The 23,219-nt window shown below is 44.2% G+C and overlaps 1 long non-coding RNA gene across 2 annotated transcripts in view; it reads right to left on the bottom strand.

Annotated features, from left to right (window-relative positions):
- Positions 1-8,716, bottom strand: part of LOC130158390 (uncharacterized) — a 33,735-nt gene extending 25,019 nt beyond the window's left edge. Inside the window, exons 1-3 of one of the 2 annotated variants that reach the window (XR_008825274.1) lie at positions 7,634-8,716; positions 7,241-7,399; positions 6,200-6,254 (exon numbers count right to left, since the gene is read on the bottom strand). This is a non-coding gene — a long non-coding RNA (uncharacterized LOC130158390). Of the gene's footprint in view, positions 1-6,199; positions 6,255-6,366; positions 7,219-7,240; positions 7,400-7,633 lie in introns of those variants that run through there. The other variant, XR_008825275.1, reaches the window with a different exon arrangement.
- Positions 8,717-23,219: the final 14,503 nt, after the last annotated feature.

Genomic DNA, 23,219 nt, shown 5'->3' with positions numbered 1-23,219 from the left:
GCTTTTTCTGTGCCCCGGGAGCCAAAAAGGGACCAAAGGGAAGCCGGCAGTCATCAAGCAGAGTGCTTTCACCTCTCAGGCTGCTTTCTTTCTGAATGGGAGAGTCAAGCCAAGTCATTGCTAAACATACATTTTTAGGATGATCATCCTGAAAACTGCATTTTTCAAAATAAAATTTCATTTAACCAGGAATATTTATCCTGTGCTTCTTTCAAATTAACATGCTACACACAGCCTTTGGCCAGTGCTGTTCATTCTGTTTGACCCTGTACTTCTCCTGGAAAGCAGGTTTGTGGGCTTTAAGATTCACAGGTTAAACACACAGTACAACTAGATATCTCCCCATTGCAGGCAGAGAAAAGCACAGAATTCTTGGCATTTTAATCACCTCATGAAGATCAATCGATGATTTTATGCTTTTTTGCAGAGAAGGACAGGACAGGGAAAAAAATCACATATATCGATTCCCAGCCATCAATGAAATGAATAATAGGGTGAAATGTCCTATGTAAGTTCTTTGCAGGTCTTGTGAAAGCTGCCTGCCAAGGAAATGTAGCTGTGCATGTAGGTTGTGATTATGCTAAAGAGGCACTAAATTAGTACATTACATGCCCCATTTAGCACTACTGTGCAAAATCTGAGAGTGCTAATACATTTTGTTTCTAGGGTCAAGAATCATTAAAGAATGGATTCATGGTCATTCATTAGCCAGGAAATTAAAGTTTGACAGCTGCTTTTCAGTTCTGATTTCTCTTAAATGGCAGTATTATATTAGAAGGCTTTTTTTTTTTTCCTTCAAACATTCCAGGCTGTAGAATGGTGAGTGTCATCCCTAAAGCACGGTATCCCCAAGTCATCCAGCCAGCTTTACTTTGTTAGAGTGCTGTGTGGCTTTGGGGATTATTTACAGGGGCTGAAAATGTTGCTGTGTGCTATTGAGAGTGGTTTCTTGCTTAGCTATATGGTTGTAAATGATCCAGGTTTGGAGCTGTAACTCTGCTTTCTGCTAGATTTACATTACAAAGGAATCATACATTGTGCAAGCAGAAACAAGGCCCCGCGGTCCTCTGTGGGCCACCAGCCCCCAGAGAGAAAATGGAAATTATGCATGTGTATTTACAGAGAATGAGCCCTTTCATTAAAACAAAAGGAGCAAGTAAACCAACAGTCCTCTCAACTCTCAGCAGGGCTCAGGGCAGGAGAAACCCTGCTTGCCCACGAAGGTAGGCTCATAACACGGGGCTCAGGGGAAGAAGTCCTTAGTAACCCTGACAAAATTCCTTGGATTAGGGTCTCCCTTCTGCAAAAGCCTCTGCACGTGAGAAGCCTCCCTGAACTCAATGGTACAACTCACAGGAATACATGCCACATTGCAGACACAAGTGTTTGCCAAACCACCGTCCAGCTGACAAAACGTATAGTCCAAGGCAGAGATTAGCTGACACTTGAGATGGCTTTGTGCCCCACTCTGTATCAGCAGCCACTGCAAATATATAAGCAGAGATACTCCCCTTTTCTGCTTTCCAGTTTGCTCCAACTAAATTTATAACAACAACAGTAAAGGTCTTGCTTGCCCCACACAACAGCCATCCTAACGAGAGCCATGTTTTACACCTCCATAGCATTGTTCTTCCTGACATGCCTGAACACATTTTGTACACAGCAGCCAACATCTGGGCATCCTAACTGTCCTACAGAGCTAACCCTGATGTCCTGTGTGAATACAAGTAGCTACATGCTCATCTCTCTGAAAAACTGGTATCTCTCTGCAAAAAAGCAGCACTGAAATGGCAGTTTTGCATGGGAGAAAAGCTGAAGGAAGGAGAAAGAAGAAAAAAAAGATACTCTTGGGGAAAGAAAAAAAAAAAAAAAAGAAAAGAGAAAACGCAGCAGCCTGGAGCCTTCTATTGATCAGAGTCCATAGGCTGCCTTTGATTAATAATCTCTGCATCAATACCACAACTAATGTCATACCCAAATATGTTGCATTAAAAATGTTAACATCCAGTTGGATTGATCTAGTTATTTGTACTTACAAGAGACACTCAGTCCCAGTCAGAAGAACAGTGATATGACTGACTGTATTGCTAAACAGGAAAATGTAGGAGAAAAAAAAGTTATTTCAAATTCCACTCACCACAAAACACTGTCCTTCCCAGGCAGACTAGCAAATAACCCCCCAAACTTACGAAGTACATCTGAAAAACTAGGACACTTACAGAGCAGAAACACACCAAATCCAATAATTTATTCATTAGAAATTATTTCCTCTCTTATAAATTGGTAGAATCGAAAGGCCATATTTTATAGTGATAAAGCATTGCTCAGTTCTAAAGAGTCTGTGCTCTTTGATAAATTTCTGCTGAATGCATTTCTCTTTTGCTGAAATGTTGCTGTCCCCAGAGAGCAGAGCAGCAGACATGGAGCATCACCAGCCAGACTTTGGGTTTAAGTGCTTTACCCAGTCCTGTCTTAGAGGTGTTCTGTATCAGAACAATCTGCCTCTACCCTCGAGGATTATTCAGCTGCCCTATTACAACTTGCTGTTAATGTGCCTCCAGCCCCAAGGGTGACAAGATGCAGGAACTGGGCCTCAAGCATGGTCTGGTTGGAAGGACCTCAGTGGGGATCCAGCCTCTGCATGATGTGATCCCAGAGTCTTCATGGTGTGCAGCGTTTCTTGGACCCCATGAACATATTTCCACAAAATGCAGCTGATGGTCTGTCATAACCAAGTGACTCCAGGAGCTGCAGCCCTCCTGAGAACACACGAGTACACAGGAAACACAGAAATACCCAGATCCTCAAACAAATCCACAGAGAGCTGCTGACACGCAGCTTTGATGCTGGCAGCCTAGGCGCTACATTTTCTCTGCTCAACTCCCAGTTGTACTTGCTGGTACAATCACAAATGAGCAGAGTCAGGGACCCAGACAGCCCTGCTACACTGGGACCAGTCCGCACGGCCCCAGTCAGGTAAGGACATTTTGTGCCCTTTCCTGTTGCTGCTTTCTGCCACTAGCCCCATCACAGCCATCTCACTCCAACAGCATCTCCGGGCCATGTTTCACAACGCTGACAATTATTCTTCTGCCAGGCTGTGAAAAACCAACTCTAGCTAATGTGTTCTGGAGATACCCCCTCCCTGCCACCCTAGAAAAGATGCTGCAGGAGGCAGATGTGCAAGCCCAAGGCAGCGGAGAGGAAGGTGCTTGAAAACGCTTGATGAGTCTCCTGGGCCGAGTGTTATCTCCCGTTTCCTTTGAGAGCCCACAAGAGACGGCCTTCCCAAAGCAACCTCTGAGGTGGCCCGCTCAGCTTTTGTCTCCCTCAGCAAAAAAATTTCTGCCCCAGCGGCTCTGAACAAGGCTTCCATTAACTCCGTCCCCGTGAGGGCAGCACGTGGGACAAAAAGCCCAACACTGCGTCCCGGCCCTCAGACAAGCCTGGAAACAAATGTTGCAGGAATTTGTCAGAATAAAATCACCCGCTCGGTGTCACCGCATAAATTTACCTACCTCAGCGCCTATTCAGGGCCCTTCCAAAAGGGCAATATTAACAGAGAGAGATCGGACACTGTCTCTATAGCAACACCACCCCGGAAAAATTACGGTTGCCCCAGCAAAGGGAATCCCTGTTTTAGGAGCCCCACCAAGGTAGGGGTTAGTCTTGATTTTAAAAACAATTCCCCTTTGACTTACTTTTCTTCATTGCAATAAAAACATTTAAGCAACAAGAAAGCAGCAACCTGAGCAGAAGGAGGGCAATTGGATGATGCCCAGTGTGGAAGGGATACAGCAGAGCTATGGTGTGCAGCACTGCAACACGCACGGCTGTCAACAAAGTAAATCACCAGTCCACTGCTGCAGGGACCTTGCAGGCAGGGAGAGCTTTACTGATGCTATTAGTCCCAAAGCAAATTCCAATGCACAAGTTATCTGGATGCTGCACCTGAAAACTAGAACGAAAAGCATAGGTAAGAGTTCCAGTTTCCATTGAATCAATAATCATCTCTTCCCCCTCCAAAAAAGTTCCTGAAATTAAATTAAGTGCCTTTAAATTGTGAGGAAAACAAAGGCAAGAAGAGCCAAGAAAGCTGTTTGAGAGCATGAACTACAGGAGGAAATCGGGACTTGCTGAAATGAAATACTGCAGGAGATATTAAAGCCAATCTAGCCAAAGATCCTTTAGCTCTTAAATCAAGGGGGCAGATCTGCTGTATGTGCGGTAGAAATGAATGAGACTTTAAGTATGCCCCAAACTAGATAAGCACAATGCCCCAGTTTGTGCATACAGAGATGGGAGCCTGAGAGCAGTGACTGGGTGACTAATGGGAACAAGCATGAGAAATAGTGTCATTTGGGGAAATCAGCCCACACAGCCTCCATTCAGGGCTTACGCGTTGCATAGCCAGCAGCAACTCCATTTGCCTGCTTTTCATGCTAGTGGCATGATCCAACCTTGAGCCTCCGGTAATGCTTTCAGTGTTGGCAAGCATTTGAAACACTTGGAAGTTTGGGTCTCAGGTGATGAATTTCTAAATTTAGTATGCAAGAAGCAGTTCTGGAAGGCAGGTGATCCAGCAGCCTCACAGACACTTTCACTTCATGATTCTTGACAATTTATGACATTGATCTGCATTAAAACCAAAGGAGAAAGCTTGAAATAGCCCCATAATTATGCTGCAGAAAAGCCTTAGATGACCTTCCATTAACACCTACTCTGCACTAAATGCTGAGCATCAATTCACACCAAGATGAAAACTGGTCTTGTAGCTGTGTTTAATATGACAGAGGGCTCAGCACCCCACTGCTACCCTGGCTGCAGATTTGTCCACCTGCTCACGGGTATCCTAGTGAAGGTATCCTGAATGATGGGAAAGGCTCAACAAGCTCTGCTAGAAGGGTGTTTGAGTAGACGTCTGGAGGAAAGACCCTGAAGTGTGTGTCTGAGCTGTGGCTTCACACAAGCACTTTCTCCCACTGAAGTAAAGACTTCCAGATCTGAAACTATCATAAACTACTTGGGGCTAATCTGTCTGTCCAAGCTCCAGCTGGAAAGTAAACTCATCCAGCTGAAATACTGCTGGAAAGGTTAATGCTTAGGAGAGGTGTTTAAGTCCTGGGAAGGCAGGAGCTAAGTCAGTTCAGATGAGACGTCTACTTCTAAGATACATTTGTACAGTTAAATTATGCTTGCAAATAATACGTACTGTGGGATGGCTTCAACAAGTAGGAAAGATAAATTGTAATACATTTGCACCTGATGGTTTCACAAAGGACAGCATGCAGGGGTGCCTTCTCTGTGGCTCTTTACTCTTACAGATACACCAGATTCCTCCCTCTGCTTGCTTCCCCACCCTTCCTAGGGCTCTGGGCTCCTCCAGCTCCATAGCACTGGGCCCAGCACCAGCTCCTTGCCTGGCCTTCTGGAATCTCACCCCAGAAGAGAGTGGAACAGGGAGAAAAACACTCCAGTAGAAAACCCCACTGCATGGCTTGTAAGACCTCCTATCCACAGCCAATGTATAATCACAGTTCATAACAGCAAACAGCCCCCTCCAGATACCTGCCAAAAGCTTTCAGAGACCAGTATGGTCCTAAGACATGCTCCCTTCTTGGTCTCCGTTTCTAACCTGCCAGATTTACTGGATAACCTTCTCTGCAAAGTGATTGTCTCAGTCCCAGTGGTGAGAAATATTTAGAGGCTGATGCTACATTTGATAAACAGCACAACCCTTGGCAAGCAGCTAGCCAGACCCTTCCCCTCAGCGGTGACCACAGCTTCTCCTTATTAAGCTCTTTATGTCATTAAGTGGTCCCCCTGGGAACAGCAGAAAGCACAACTGGGAACATTAATGATGATCTACAGCATTACAAAAAAAAGCTCAATGAATCAATGCCTCGTGCCTTATTCCCATAGCTGTGACCTGTCCCCATTAGTAACAGGAGAGAGTGTGAACTGGGAGAGACCTCCCCTTCTCCTCTTTCTCCCTTGGGGGGTCTGTACTGCTCAGCACTGATAGCTGCTTGCAGGCAACCAAGGTGACTCTGGCTGACTTGTTGCCCTCACACATCCCTTGTGTCAGTCCTCAATGATATGGTGCAGACACCAGAAGCTGGGACCAACACTGGCTCTGTCACACATCTCTTCTGTCAGCTGGTGGCAGCTACATTTCACTACAAAAGCAAACACCCACCTTCTCTTGTGACAAAAATGAGCCATCAGTGGGCACCAGGGCTCAGGAGTGCAACCTGTGGGAAATATGAGGCAGAAAGGGAGGATTAGGAGTTTTTAGGCTGCTTTAATAAAACCCAAAAAGCATGCATAAGACACCAGCTTACGCAAATGGAAAGCAGCTCTTACCTCCCGAAATGAAGATCTGAGGCACATGTTCAAAGTGTACCACAGGAACCCAGGTGCATGGCCAGGGGATTAGGAAAGGGCTTTACACCTGCCCACATTCACTCACAGCTGGGTTCATACCCCGATCAAACAGCTTATAGCAGCAGGAGGGACTGGGTGAAGGAAGGGGTCAGGGGGATGAAGCTTTGTGATTGTTGCAAGGTGATTAAGACAGACCCACATCACACACAGCCACGAGCTGTCATGCTCTGCAACTGCCACCAGCATCTCTTGTCCATGTCCCCTGTCCTGCTGCAGAGCCCTGGGGAATGACTGCTTGAGAGGTTCCCGCAGTAATACTCTGCGGGCAAGGACTGTCTGCAGGAACAGACCTGTGCTTGTCTGCCCTGGGCTACACAATAGGGACATAGGGGTTTCTACCTGCAGGAATAAAGATTGGTGAAAAACTTGGAAACTTGATCGCATGTTGCCCATACTTCACGTACATGCTCGGCAAATAAACCAGCAACCCTCAATTATGTTAAATTCTATACTTAAGGTCACTCAGCCACAGGGTAGGGAGGTATGTGCACGTACCTATCCATGGCACAAAAGCAGCTCCAAGGCTGTCTGCAGGGAGTGGTGCTACACAGGCCTTGGGTTTCCCTCATTCTTCTGAGTACCTAGTACTGTATTTTTTTTCCCCTTAGAGTAACGGCAAGGACTATATGAAATGAAATACTTTCGCATTTCTTCGCAAGGGATTTTTTTTGCAGGGCTAGGAGTCCCCTCTCCAGCAATGGTAATATGAGAGCTCAGTGTTCACGTAGGATGGCACTGAGGGGGCACAGCAGTAATAGGGCTTATACAGACGGTAGATAAGGGGACTGCGGACCTTTACAGCTTTCTAGCAGGCTTGGCAGGAATCTCTATGGCACACAGGGTACAGGTCCCAGGACACTGATAATGATGCTCACGCTGGTACCAGTCAATCTCTTCCACCTTTCCCCGAGATCCTGCTTTCTTGCAAAAAGGATTAACTAATAACAGTTGCCTGTAGGAAGGGAGAAACAAAAATTAATGGATTTGTCTGAGCTCCCTATGAATGTATGTCAGGCAGTCACAGCCATCCTTTCCTAGGCCTGCTATGCTTTTGATAGAGAGGAAAAAAAAAAAAAAAAGGGTGAGGGGTGGGGGGGTGTTGGGCTATGTGGCTGCCTTGTGCACCTGCCTACCTCCCCACAGCAAGGTAACCATATACCTGTGAAAAAAATTACCACTTTCCCACCTTGCTTTTCCTCAGGCACAAACCACAGCTCCTGCTCTCCCCAAACACCGTTCCACTTCACCAGCCCATCAGTGCCCACTGGTCCTCCAGGCTTCTCCACCTGGCCACCATGAGTGACCACCACCACGGAGTCAGCCTAGACATGGCCAGGATGTGCTCCAGCCACTTGACCCGGTGTTACCAACATGGTGGCTAGGTCTGTTCCTCAGAAGAGAGCTTTCACCAGGTGTATGGCGAGCTGCTCAGCCAGTATCAGCGAGCTGCAGCTAGGGACTGTCTGGTGTCACACAGACATTTATCCAAGTGTCTCTGATGGGCTTGTCCTGGCCTTGCCACCAGGCAGTTTAACCTCAGGGATTTAAAACCTCAGACAGTGTCAGCCTGACAGTACTGCCCCCTCAGATGGAAAATCCCAGAACAAGACAGTGCAAAGCAACCCTGTCCAGCAGCTCCCAGTCCAGGAGAGCTACAAATCTTCCTAGAAGGGTAGGACATAGCAGGGACTTAATCTATTTTGGCCTTTCTGCTGAAAAGCACAACAAAAGAGGCTGTGTTAGCAACAGCTCACGCCAAAAATCTGCCTTTAACACCACTACGGTGCCCAGTGCTGTTAGCAGCGGTCCCCTTGCCCCTTCATAAACCCCTCAAGAACAAAATGCATTGCGGGGTCCAGGAGCCCTGCTCCAGCTCATGCTGCCTCATTACCTCCTCAGCCTTGTTAGCCTTTGTCTCCAATGCAGATGGTAAACTCTCAGGGGCAGTGACCATGACTTAGTTCACCGAGTGCCAGACAACTGCTGGAGCTCAGTTAATGATGAGACAACTCCCATAGGCCTATTGTCTTAAGTGGAGTTTTGGCTAAGTGAAGACTTCAGGGATTTGCCCAATAATCAGTCAGTAATTCAGGATGCACTTAAAGACACATTCAATGTGCCTTTGCAGCAACATCCTTGGGAAGTAAGCATTTGTAGTACAGAGCACAACTGCGAGGAAGTCTAATATTAATTAGGAAGCAAACTCAAGGGCCCTGAATAGGCCCTTATAACAAAAGATCTTTTATTGAATAACTGTAGAGGAGTGCAATGCCAAAGTTTTCAAGCCAAAGTAACAATAAACGAACTGCAATGAATGCCTTTAAGACCAGTCTGTAAATTCAGCCTTGGCTTAAACAAAACAAGGAGCTTCTAAAAACAACTTTTAATAACTGTAAGAGGAAAAAAGAATGAATATAAACTTAAATAAAATACACAGGTTGATTCAACCTGTTTCAGCTGATAAACGGCGTGGTACTTGTTCTGTGCCAAAGTGACACTTGACCTCTATATATCTTCTTAATGAAGTCAGCAGAGAAAGACACCCAGTGAGCTTTTGTAACACTGCAAGCGAGTTGCAAGCTGGGCTTCACTAATGGGAGCTGTCACTTGGTTTTTTCCAGGTCACAAACTAAGAAGAGCAATTAAATCAAATTGGAGGCTGTACAGATTGGAGCAAGCCTCAATAGACCAGGTACCTAAATCATTAAAGACATAGTTCTTTTCCATGATAAATTGTTGAGGAGAGTGAAACATGCTGCTGGTCATTAATCTAGGCTAATCAGCTTGAAAGCTGGGTTGTTTTATTTAGTAATTAACTGGTTATTTGAAAAAAATGATACATGGCCTATAGAGCTGCCATCCAGCAGATAATAATGCAGAGCAGTGGGGAATCTCTTGAGGGCAATTCATGTCTTTTCAATTATAGCCATTGGCAAACTGAAAAATGGCTCTAGGTTTGTATTGACACATAGTAAAGTAACACACTCCAATGAACATAGCAGGAATCTTGTTGCATGCTGGTAATTGCTCTAGCCTGCCCCTCACACAAACTGCACTACAGCAAACCAAACATTTTGGAGGTGTCCCTCTTCCCCTCCCTTGGATTTAGAGTTGGTGTTTGTCAGACCCTTCTGCTAGAATTGGGGGAAAAGACCTGCTGTGTGTCGGTGGGCAGGTCTGCAACAATGGGGGACCAGCATACTCTTTCACAGGTAGAGGCTGCATTTCCCTACATCAATGCGCACTAACCAGTCTGGACTTCTCCAGAAGTGCTCCACAGGATCCCCACCTGGCTGAGACCAAATGCAGTCTAAGCAAAGAACCTTAAGCCTATTTCCTGGGGAACCTGCTGAGCAGGGACACCAGTTCATGTCCCCTGTGTTTATTGATGGACAAAATACTCAGGACTGGCTGTCTATCTTTGTGCTGCAGCAAAATCAGAGTGAGAAAGTCTCTTTGCAAGAATATACCGTAGGAATGGTGTAGTAATCCTCTAACTGAGAGCAACCAGCCAGTCCCACCTACCACATCAGTGAAAGGTCACTGTCTTCCAGACCCAGCCACAGCTATGACAGGGTTTTTCACACTCAGCCCTTCCAGTCATTTTCAACAGGGGCATCTAACTCCTTTGCTCTAGACATGGATGTATAAACAAACAGCTCTCCTTTGGTGACTGAGATATATCTTTTAGCCTCACCAAGAATTGCTTCCAGGTGTCCAGAAAAAGCCACTCAAATGCAGGGATCGTGTAAGTGAACCACATGTTTCCAGAATGGATTTTTGTCCTTTGGTTAAAATTCTACTGGAAAAAAGCCTCTGGACATAGAAAAAAATAAAACCACTCCATTAAATTATATTGAATACACAGACAACAGCTCTGGCTCAAAAAGCTCCTGAACCACGAGTTGCTGGCAGACCACACCGGAGTACCATGCACACTTGCTCTGTTTTTCACTCTACCCTAGGCATGTACTGCTGGCAAATGTAGGAGACAGGATACTGGGCTACCCGGACCAGTGGTCTGATGCAGCATGACTGCTCTTTTGTTAGGTATGTTCTCTCTGTTAAGATTCAGAGGAAAAGAAATGTGTGGCTGACACAACAGCACTAGGAATCCAGGCTGGAGGGACAGGCAGCACCATTAGCAGGTAGGTAAGCATTGTGCAGATGGACAGGCTTGTAGCTCAGTCACTATATAACCAACTGTACTTCAAACAATATTTCCTCCTTTGAGAGCCTTTGATGGAGATTTTGGAGGCAGGAGGAGAAAAGAAAGAGGCTGTTCAATGGGGCAAGAAGTAGCATCCACCATGCAGAAGCAGCATCCACCATGCACACAAAGCTTGCAAATACAGGCCGTGCAGGGTTATTAAACCTGGTTGTGGGGGTCAGGATCGCCCCAGAGCCAGCAGCATCCCACAGAGCAAGCAAAGCAAGCTCCAGTCAGCTTAAAAAAGCACCCGTTAATGAAAAACTTTGCCAGGAAAGCAGATCACATCAAGGCCACACAGAAGCCTCAGATCCTTTAAGCTGCACTTTGAAGACCAGTGGTGACAGACTGACAGATAAAGGCAAGGTCACAGGCCATCAAGACCCCCTCCAACACACCGTGCAGCTGAGTTGGAAAAAAGAAGAAAAATCATTGTTGCTATTTGACTAAACATTATAAACTAAAAATAGCTGAATATCTCTGATTAGGAGAATTCCAAGGGCTTACAATCCTTGCCACTTGGGGTCCAATTTTTCTCTCTTTTATTATGGGCATTAGGTTCTGGACAATACCGGGGCTACAGAGGGCATATGTTAAGTTAGTCTAAGCCTGCACCACGCGAACCTTTGCACCCTGTAGGCTACTTTGTCGAATATTTCTGTCTCCAAATGAGCTGTAAAGGTTGCAGTTTTTCTGGCAGCAGCCAGCACAGATCCCATTAACACATTTCACAAGTATAATTTTCAACAGTATTAATAATTGTCCTCATAAAAGTCCATAAGAGGAACTTAATGGACTAGACTGTTTTTATTTCCATGAAATTCCTGCTCTTTTAAAAGCTCTCCATGCCTGGATTTAATATTTTCTACTTTCAGACCTCGACCAACTGTTTCCAGGCATAAACTTTCTTACTTCAAGTGTGCTAATGCCAAATGAAAAGCAAAGTGATCTGAAGTTCAGCCAGACCCTGCAAGTTAGGTTGAAAAAGTCAAAGATGAAAGGGGTGCACCTGCCAGTCACCCTGAGATGACCAGGGTGGGACTCTGGGGAATCGTTAGCTCTAATCAAGGAATTTTTGATTGCACCAAAGACCTCATCAGCCTTTGAGAATGCTCACTGCAAGGTCTATCCCACAAAGGATGGTGACCAGTGGACACAGCCACAACAGATGTAAAATCACGACCCAGTTCCAGACCAGGATCTTGGGCCTGGGGTCAGGTACTGGAGGGGCAGCAGCCAGGACTGTTGAGCTGTGTTTGCACGTTTGGCTCATTCAGCCACTCTTAGTTTCCATCAGCAAAGTACGGTACCATATCTGTGGGCACAGAATACTCTGATCAGTGAAAAGCAACATCACAACGTATTCTGGCTGAGGCTGGGAGAGTGAGCCTAGAAAGGAGGGAACAGAATTACTAACCTCTAAGTTCAACACTCAGTCATAATTAACACTCTGGGGAAACACATCCTGTTCAAGACAGCTCCTAATTCAGCAGATAAAAGGCAGAACGAGATTTCAGTGTGGGAAGCTACAGCACAAACTTAGTCAAAGTAGGGTGGTAACGTTTATCAATGACCATAATAAGCTTAGCAAACCTATCTGGTGCCAAGACCCATTGCAGAGGGCTGTTAAATCAGCCCTCAATATTTCTTTATTGTGCGTCTCTTTTAGCCCAGCCAGAAGCTACAGGTTTGGTGCAGATGATCACAGTGACACGTTCTGGTCTTAGCACCTAGAAATACCAAGTGGCAGGAATTGAAACACTTGTGCAAAACTGCTCACAAGCAGGTAATGGATTTTTATTTGTTCCCTGACATCTCTAAATTCCCCAAGACATTCTGTTTATAAGAAAATAAGGAAGAAATTGAAGATGTAAAAATACTTTTGTTTACAAAGTATTTATCTTGCACCGGAAAATGGCCTCGTAAAAACAAACAAACAAGAAAAAAGTACAAAAACTGGGACTGGCTCAAATACTTCATACCAAGGATCACTGAATTCCTTTGATTTCCAGTCAGTGGAAACAAACAGCAGAAAAAAACTTCAGTTCAGTCAGAGGGCACACACCCAAGCAATATCAAGCAACCTTGAAAATCCAAGATTAATATTGACAGGAAAACCCAAGATGATCATCGGTGTGCATTATACCTCAGAATCTCTCTCCTGTTAACCAAGCAAACACCTCACACCTCAGGCGTACCTTAGACCTAACCAGGTCTATTTTCAGCTTCTAATAAATGAAACCAATGTGTGTTACCTTGAAAATGTTTGCTTGAAGAGCTATACAGCCAGCTGGCCAACCCCTTCCTCTTTATCACCACCTAAACCCCTGTTTTGCATGTGGGTATTTGACTGGGACAATCTTTTCTGAGTCAATTCTGCCCTTGCTGTTCATCAGTAACTGCAAGCAAACTTCACAGCACTGTTACAGTGCTGACCAAGCAAAATATAACTAACAGAAATGACGTTCTGGAGGACTCGAAAACCTGAATACTGGCAAAATTACTGGGGGGGGGGGGGGGGGGGGGGGGGAAGTTCCACAAACACTTGGGAATTTATGCCATGGTTTTCCCAAAAGGATTTTGACTTAAGACTTTGCATACCCCTTCAGTCCTGCCATCTAACACAATATGATTCCACGGAGATCCTTTTGTCTCTTGACTCTAAACTAAGCCTTACATACGGGAAAGCTATTTCTAGGAGGACTCAGAGAAAAGAGATTTCAGACACAGCATACTTCAACAGTGAGACACTTCCAGAGAAAAAGGCCATACCAAAGCACTGGGTTTAGAATTCTAATAAGCAAAAAAGCCACCCTTGTATTTCTCATCAGCCACGTGGGTTTGCACAATTAAAACACAATAGTTTCTCCCAGGGCTTTGTTGAGGTCCAGAATAGCTCTATGTAAGTGTGCAGCATGGCATACCATGGCTATTCTCTTCTCCCTGCAGGTCTGTCTCCTTAAAGCAGCTCCTCTGCTCCATGCAAACCTGCCTGCTTCTCCCTGGCTGTTGGAAAGGAGTCGTGGTTTTACTTGTGCTGTGCTTGAGCAGTGTTTCTGGTAATCTCTAGGACCAGGTGTTGGTAAACTCCAGAAAATACTTGGTTCAGGTCACACTGAAGCCTTTGTTCAGTGAGTATTTCCTTAAAGCAGAAGGCAATTTTCACATTAACATTTATTGTAAAATTAATCAGGCCCAAGGAACCTGACAATTTCTGGAAAAACCTCCTGCCATACATTTTGGAGGTCCATGAATGAACTTTTTTGATAGAGGAAAGGTCTTGTTCAGGGATTTCTAGCTGCTACTTATCCTAAAATCAACCGTGCAGGTAACCACCAGTGCAGCCAACGGTTCCAAGCTGAATGCTTACAATACAGTCTGAATATGGCTCAACACACATTTCCACTTTCTGAGGTGGCGTTGAGGGAGGCTACTTAAGGACTGCTTGGTTCTTCTCCATTACAAATTCTTAATTATCAGTGGCTGAGAAAACATTACCAACATGTATCTCAGATGATTTCATTGCTGCTGTTGAATGTAGAGTGAAAATGCTGAGAATCTCTACAGCTTCCTAGAACTCAACTTTAGGTTTATTAGGAGAAAAGGCTAGTTCTCAAATATTTTCTTAACAAAGAACCTGGCCTTTTTGGGGTTAATATACAGTTTTGGATCATTTGGAAGAATATATTTGAAGCAAACAGCTTCTGAAGGACCAGAGATAATGAACTGACACCAGTCAATACAGGTAGTCCCAGACTGTCATATACATATACATGGTGCCCGAGGAGGCCACACACCAAACCTTTTACGTAAAAAGACCAGTATTTTAAATGGCAGTATAACATGTTCTTGACTTTGTTTTATAACAGCATCCAGCCATCTGTCTGCACAGGAACGGTAGTTTGTTACCATGCAAGAAGTCCTACTCTAAAGCCTCAACAGGGTGGAGAGCTGCTCCCAGCTGTGTTTGGCTTGATGAGCTCCTGCTAGCAGGGAAGCTGGAAGATGCTGCCTCACAGACAGTCCAACTAGCTCACTAGGAGGCCGCCATTCCCTTGCCCACAGGAACTCACTACTGTCTCCTACTGAAGCACCAGGCTGTCTTTTTCCCTGCTGCTTCCTTCACCTGAGCAGCCCGCAAGCTCTGGCTGAGCCTTTCTGGGAACTGCTTCTTTCAGAAGGGGAGCAGCATCTGCAAGTTAATTGCAAGCCTCCTTCCTTGTGTAGGGTGCACATAGGGACACAGGTCATCTAAAAGCAAAAGTCACATAAGCTGAGCTTGTTGTACAAAAAGGGGATAGTAGCATCTTCGAACATGTGAAAAAGCCAGGCACCTGAACAGGGTAGTGGCTGGGAAATAAACGTCTGCTGTACACAGCTTTGGCTGGCTCAGCCAGCACGGCCACCCCCGCTACACACATTTGCAGATGGATGCAAAAATACTGCAGCTTTACAGGATGGACAGGCTCTTCTCTCTCATAGGGCTGATGGCTGCTAACTTTCTTTGTCCATTTCACAGCTTCTGCTGAAAAGAAAAAAAAAAAAACAACCCAAAAAGAAAAAAACCCAACCCCTGCTTTTGCAAAAGCAAGAAACAGGTCTCACTTCTCCCTCCTGGCTGGGATTTCAGTCAGGGCCAGCACAGTGAGGGCCTTGTTCTCTCCTAGAAGTTCAAGACAGTTTTGTTTAGTGGAAACAGAGGCTTCAGCAGCTGCTTTTTTTGTAAAAGGAAACTTATAGACAATAGGTGAATCATCCCCAAAAGCAGTCACTTAACATCACCCACAAAAGCTTCCAGGCTCATGATCAACAAGCCCCTCTGAACTAATATAGGAAGAATTACAGTGGAATTTTCCTGAAGCATGAAGCTTTACCTCTCTCCTTTTTGCTGGGAACGTAATTACAATCGCGTCTCCCCTCCCTACAGCTCTGAATTATCCAAGACAAGTCTGCAACACGGTAAAATGTGAACAGTAGATCGTAGGACTTATCCCATCTCAGCACCTGGTGGTGAAATCCATGCTGGCCTCTTCCTTTTTCTTTGACCTTAGATGACTTTTTAGCATGTGACCGCATTAACCTCAAAAGCAAAGCTGTGTTTTTCTGAGACACAAAGGGAAAGGAAGCACCATTAGTTCAACCCACAAAGGCAATAAACAGCACATGCTATACCAATTTGTGTGTCCACTGAGGATATAAAAAGCTGTGGATTAATTTTTGAATACAGCTGTGGAGGGGACCCACCCTGCAAGCTGGTGGACACTAGTCTAGAGAAGCAGGGTCCAACTGTCTGCAAAGGCTGTCTCTTGTAGATTCACCTAACAGTGTTTGGGTTAATGTTTCATATGTAATTTGCAACTGCAGATGTGCAGGTAGGCACTTTTCAAACAGATTCATTGTGATTGAGGTTCTCTACCATTTTAGCTTGCAAACTGGCCTAAATAAAGGTTTCGTGCAGTTCGTGTGCAAAAAAACCTGTAGGTGAATGTGGAGATGTGAAGCAAAGGAAAGGCAGATCTGCTTTAATTTTCACCCTTGATCAAAATATGAAATAAACAACAAAGCCTGTAGTGAACAAAGACCAAAGGTAGCATGGAAAAAATTTTAAAATCTTTGTTAATGACACCATTCTTCTGGGGCACGTCCTCACTGAATTACACACAGCTGAATTACTCCAGACATCCAGGGTGATGACTCACATTAGTAAATGAGTGAGCCAGAGATACTAGTTAAGCAGAAGGGAGAGGCCAGGAATTGAAACTGTGGAGGCTGGGACTCAAATGATCCTGGACCTTCACAGAAGTCATGGGGAGGTTTAATTTTGGAGAGGACAAGGAAGAGGCAAAGAGCAGTGCGCTGCCTAGGTAACAGGATGCATGTGATGGAATTTTTTGTCAGCTGCATTTTGGCTCGTAACTATTTTGTCTGTTCTAACATGCTGTCATGGAAAAGAAAGAACTAACAGCAGGCTTGCAACATAGCATTTCCTTTCCAGAGGGACTAGTATTAACTGTATTAATCCACAGTGATTATTTTTTTTTTTTTCCTACCAAGTATTAGTCTTCACTTTCAAACTCTTGAAGCCTACTCTGGACTTCTCAACACGGACCTGCAGAATAATAAAGGAAGGTGGTACAGATAGCTTTCAAAAAGGGAAAAGAGCTCCTTCAACAGCAGCCATGCCATCGCCCTCCAGTGTTTTCAGGAAGAGAGTGGCTTGTTTCAATATCAGTTTGAAGTAACCATGGCAGAGACAGGATGTTTGGTTTCAGAGAGCAGGCAGTAAGTTTATATTGTCAGAGCAAACACTTGGGACTCCAGATCACAACATCCCTTGTTGTTTACAGAGTGTGTTACGCCAGACTCGGACGCAAAGATGCACTTCATGGTAACAAAAGAGGACAATACCATTATCCTGCAATTGTCAACAGTGTTACAGTGTTGAAGACTTTAGTTCAATATTTGCCAAGCAGTAAAATGAGCAATGCCTGTCAGTTTGTTGACCTAGATGCACCAGTTACTAGAAAAACTATATTGAGCAGACAGCAGTTCAGTTTCAATTGTTGGGGACCAAATTCCAGCCAGGGAATGAAGTGCTATCAAGTTACATTCAGATTAACAAGAAAATTGTTGAAATGTTGTTCAGATGCTGTCACCAGGATACAACAAGCAAGCATCCTTATGTTGAGACGCTTTCAAAGTAAGTGTAACAACACTTTTGTCAGAGCCAGGCACTACAGCTCTTGCAGACAAATTCCAAGGGGGATTTAAAATGCTGTAAACATCCATCCTGGAAAGGCTGAAAACCTTAAAAAAGCTACCTTCACCTTAATGCAGAATGATTGCTGTGGCTTCACTGATAGATGTTCTGCAAGCTTTTGGTCACAGTGGTACACTTGTGCCAAACCACTTTTCTCCAGTCATCTGTGTCTCAGCCAGCTGAAGCCTTTCTGGCTGTACTGTCCCTACTGGGAAGGCTGTGGGACCTGGGAAAGTGCCTGCCCTTGCTTTACACCAGGACAAGTATAGGGAGAATTAGTACTCCAGTTGCACCCAGCCCTGGTTAAGTGGCACAGACCCTAGACTGACATCAGCCTAAATGTCCTTCCCTTGCATTCAGTGTGACACCCCCCACTGCCAAATCACTTTATTACTCTCTTCGGTTGCAATCCACATACGGGAGAATGACAAGCTGGTAGAACGGGCTTGTGCTAGATCATGGGACAGAGCAAACAGTACTGACACGTTTCTGTAGAGAAAAAGCATGCAACAGCACTGAGTTAAAGCAAAAATCAGGCACTTTCTCTGTTCACTGCAGGCACTGTTTCAGGCCTCAAAGGGTTGACAATGCTCGGGCTTCAGCTAAAGAGCTGACAATCATCCCTACGCCACCAGCTGAACATGCAACTTCATGCCTGCAGGTAAAGTCTGTCAGAATCCGGACAGGATCAGCATTCATGAGAATCCCTCTTTCACCCACACCACAGTGAAAGAGTGTAACAGTTTTGCAAAAGCTTGATTAGTGAAACCCGCTATAGAACACGCTTTTGTGCTTCACTTGGGAAAAGCCAGCAAAATACTTTTCCGCATCTTGCTCAAGGAATCTCTGCCTTTCACAGAGCATCCCCTGCCACTCTCCTCTACCGGCATCCTGCATCAATCACATACTGTGACTGCTTCTAACTGCACGGACTCTACATACTGGGTGTTTACTAACTAGCAAGCACACCAAAACAGGCACGACAAATACCTAGTATAGTAAAGGCAGAGGCCCACCAGTTGGCTTCAACCCATGCTCTCCTAAGACAATGCACATATGTCACAGAGATTCCTCTCCAGCTTATCCAAGCTCTCAGAAAGGCTTTTCTTTATGTTTTAAAAGAGGCCTCGGATGCTAAGATACCATTCTGCTTTCTTAAGTAATGTCACAAGACTTCTGGTTTGGCCACACAGTTGCTCTTTAGAAATGAAAAGGAGAGTCCGTGCTTCTGTTTGGGACAAGTGGCAAAACCACTGCAATCTTTTTTATAAAGAATGGAGAGGAAAAAAAGAGCAGAAATAAAAAAGATCAGGAACTGAGTTAAGTCACTCTGGGAACCCAGCCTTTATGTACTGTTTACCAAAAGGATGAGCTGGGGAAGGGGGTGAGGGGCAAATGTGTGTATTAGGTCTCACCTGCTGATTCTCAGGAGTCATGAATATTCTTATAATCCCCGTCTCTTGGCCCAACAAGCTACAAGCCTTTTCATCACAAAGCTTGATTTCAGTGAGGATCCAGGAGTTGCTCTAAGCTTCAGCAAGTGCTATAATATTCCCTTGTTTCCACAAGAAAACAGCCTCCTGCAACAAATCACTCCGATGTTTCTTCTCTGTTGTTCATTTACTAATAGAATTTGTCTTTCAGACTACATTAGAAACTTAAATACATTCTGTTCTGGGCTATGCTGAGACCAGTCAGCAATTTCTGAGGTAGTCAGCATGGGTGTTTTTGTTGCATACATAATATATATGTTGAGATACTGGTATGTTTATTAAATGTGCTACACACTTCCAGCTAAAACCAAGACACCAGAAACAAAACTGAAAAGGGATGTGAACAGCAGCATGAGTTATACCATCTATTTTTCAAGCCAGACGGCACTATTGTCAGCATTTAATCTGACCTTCAGTACATCACAGGCCAGAGAAAGTCACCTGGCGTGGGCGTCAATTTACATGCCAACAGGGCAGAGGAGGACAGGGAAGGAGGCTGTGCTGGCAGGAAACCCAAACAGGGCGTGTAAAAACATTTAACAAAGCAGTGTACAGAGATAAACCTCCATCAGATAACCTACAGCTAGCTGTACTTCCATAAGCCTTGTTGAATTCTAATTTTCAGGCACCAGGCAATGGAAAATTATTTTTTTTTAGTGGAAAGGGAAGTGTTCTCTCCTCCGGTTGAAGGGATGACAGGAGGGAAAAAGGCCTTTTCAAATGGGAAGCTCTTATTTTCCTTATGGCAATACTATCCAGTGGCAACCGATCTTGGGCTGTGAAACAACCATTTAATAGCTTAAAAAAGCTTCCTTGCAAAACTATCTAATTGATGAGAGCTGCCAGAGAAACGTCAAGATAAAAATTAATATTTTGTCCACTGGTTAGAGTAGAAGTACTATGTGATAAAAACAAAGGGGATGGCATTGCATTCCTGGTTATTGGTGGAGGATTTTTTAAATTTTTAGTTTTTTGTATATATTTTTATAAAGGGCCTTATGCAGTTCACATTCATGCTTGTCTTCCTTGTGAGAAAGCAGACAATGCCTCACACAAAGATATACATCATCAGTACTGGAATCCTGCAGAAGTATAAAGTGTTTTAGCAAAAAATCTGGGGGGTGGGGCAGGGAAGCTATTCTATTTGGATGAAATACTTAGTCTATAATTAGTCCTAAACTACAAAATAATTTGCACATGCAAACAGCTTTCAGGTTAGGTGGGTTTGAGATTACAACTGTCAGACGAACTCACCTTCCACCTGAGATATACATACCACAGAGGGATCACAAAGCATGAGCAGAGTTTGTTTTGGGGATGCCCCGAATCTCTGCAGGATATGGAAGTTTGCTTTTCAAGCTTAATACTACTTATTTCATAACTTGACATTATCATATAATTCTAGAAGCACATACAGAAAATGTAATATGCATAGGCATCAATACGATAGACAGTATCTCCTATGTCTGTATATTCAAGCTACAGTCCACAAACATAAAATAATTACCATATCTACATTTTTAAGGCAACACCCTTACCTGGGGTATGACTATCCTTTTTCATCCCCTTTATGCCTGTCTTTCATACCAACTCTGAAGCCTGATGTTGTTGCAGGTTTGTCCCAATGCCTGCTTTGGCTTGTGGAAGCCTTCTGTAAAGCACAGATACAACGTGAAGCGATGAGTCCAAATGATAAACAGGCCTCTCGCTAGGTTTCTGCTGGGCTAAGTAGATGGAGATTGTTGTGCATCTCCTGCTCCTCCAGATGTATGCTGCTGTGGCAGTTCACGGTACCCAGAACATTTCTCTTCAGCAGAAGGCCTCCATGAATACTGAGAGTGAAATAACGTAGATGGGTTCCTGTTGTGGTTTACTTGTGATTTTACACTTCAGATACTACAAACATAGTGCTACGTACAATTAAGACTTGGAGGGAGTATTGTCTTTGTGTTATGCTTGACACATTAGGAATCCATGACTCAGAAGGTAAGAATAACCCTCCAAAAATCATGGCCTCAGCAGTGCAGAGGGCAAACTTAGAGTGGTATTCTCACCTCATATTTTGCTATTGGCCACATTACTCCAGTCTTCTTTCTACAAAAGTGTCTTCAAGGATGTACAGCTCTGGCAGCTTTGGTATGAAAGGTCTCACTGCTGCCAAGATTCAATCCAGGTATGTGGGAAACCATTGCTTTCCTTACCATGAAACACACGATCCAAGATCCAATCCCTAAACAAACCAACATAACTCTCTTCAGACCTAAGAAGTGCTCTGCCAATTTCAGAAGTACTGAAATACTCCTTTGCAATCCAGTAGTGTATGCTGTACTCAGCTTTTGCCACAGCCTCAACTCCTTCCCAACTAAAACACGTAACACTGGGCTGTTCAAAGGTCATTCTTTGTTTGCTTCTTGTCTGCTCCTAAGACAGATGTTTCAAGGCATGAGAGAGGATATAAACACATGCACACTTCGGGGGGGGGGGGGGGGGGAGGAGGGGCGGAAGGTGTCCAGGTGTTTAAGCAACACCAAATGTGGAAGAATTCCAATTCACTGCTTTCTCCTTTAGTCTAGCAATTCCAAGGGACCAAGCGTGTCATGACTTGTACCCAGAACACTTTCCGCTCGGGTGAGTTCAGACAAGGTCTGCATTAACTCCCCAACCTGCAAGAAAATTATTTGAAACAAAAGGTTCAGATATGTCCCTTTCCCTCCAACAAGCCTGGAAACAAATGGTACAGGAACGAGGTCAGAAAGGAATCATCCGCCTACCATACCACTGAATTCATTTACCTACCTCACAGCCCATTCAAGCAAAGGGGTGGGATGGGGAACAAGGGATGATATAAAGCAGAATGAAGCTCTGGGGTCGCTCGCTACATTACAAGATTTGACAGGCCTTTGCCAGCCTTCAGCTTCATTGTGTCTTTCACATAATAGAGAAACACAAACTGAGCAGCCTGTGATCTGGGGGTTGCACTATTAGATGGAGCAAACCCTTTGCAAATGCTAATAGTATTGTAGCATCCTGTCAGGCAGCAACACAAAAAAGGATGTTGATTTTCACATGAACCAGAACAGACTCATTGTAAGAAAGGTTGCAATGAATGTTCCATCTCTAAACATCAAAAGCCATAAGCAATTGGCTTGTGCAGATGAGGCAAAACACTGCTTCAAATGTTCTGAAATATAGGGGGCATACTGTAACCTTAACGCTTATTTGATGAGGCTAGCAGAGACCAGTTGCTTGAAATGGAAGTAAAACTGATCTTTGGTTATGATTTCTGTAGTGACAACATCTAGATCTAAAGGGGCTTTTGTTGTGCAATCTACAGTATTCCCGCAGTCTGAAAGAGATGCTCCTTTATGAAACATGGATGTGCAGATGCAGTCAAGGGTAAAGTTTATAATTTCCAAATGGTAAGTGTGATAGTAATAGACTACAAACAGAATGTGCTTGTCCTTTGCAGTTCTAAGGATGTGGCAGCTATCAGTCTTGTCTAGTGATGCCCAGCTCTTTCCTGAAAAATTGTCTCTACAATGTTAAAAGGGGTACAACACTTAAGCTATTTCTGTTTAAGAACTTATCCTAAAATACCCTTTTAATTCAAACTTCACATCTTCCCCTGTATTAGGAATGGTATAATCCAATGTGCTAATAATAGCACCACTGATTAACCTTCAAAAAGTTTGTTGTTGTCCTTTGGGTAAAAAACTTGAACAAAGCTTATCTTGTTGGTTGTCACTACCAAGGATAGTTCAGAAATGCACTGTTCTGGAAGCCCTCTTAGAACCTACAGATTTCCAAGAGCAGCAAATAAACAGCTTTCTATCAGTGTTCAACAACACACAACCATTTATAGCTATGCACAGTAAACAGCTTTTCAGCAGAAATGGCTAGAAATGCTTCTGAAATTGGCTCTAGAACATCACCTAGAGTCAATTACAGAATCGGTCCCACAGCCAACGGCAGGTTCATTTCCAGATCAATCTCCAGAGCCATGCCTAGAACCCCAGTGAGAGTCAATTCAAGAAACACTACAATATAGAATCAATTTAAGAGAAGTTTCTAGAACATGAGGTTAGCTCTGGAGTTGTTTCACAAGCCATTCCAGAAGCAATTCCAGAACTATTTCCTGAATCACTTCTACAGTCCAAACTAAAATCACGCCTGTGATTCCTTAACATTCCTTACAGAACAACAGCTTGGATAATTTACCTTCTCATGCGCTACAGTACAGAGGTGGGTGCCAGATGCAAGCGGTACTTGTGCACATAGAAATCTGCATGGGTTTTCCATTACAGCACCA

Source organism: Falco biarmicus, chromosome 13 (genome assembly GCF_023638135.1).
Source record: "Falco biarmicus isolate bFalBia1 chromosome 13, bFalBia1.pri, whole genome shotgun sequence".
Classification (NCBI taxonomy): Eukaryota; Metazoa; Chordata; class Aves; order Falconiformes; family Falconidae; genus Falco; species Falco biarmicus.
This window is presented reverse-complemented; position numbering and strand designations above follow the sequence as displayed.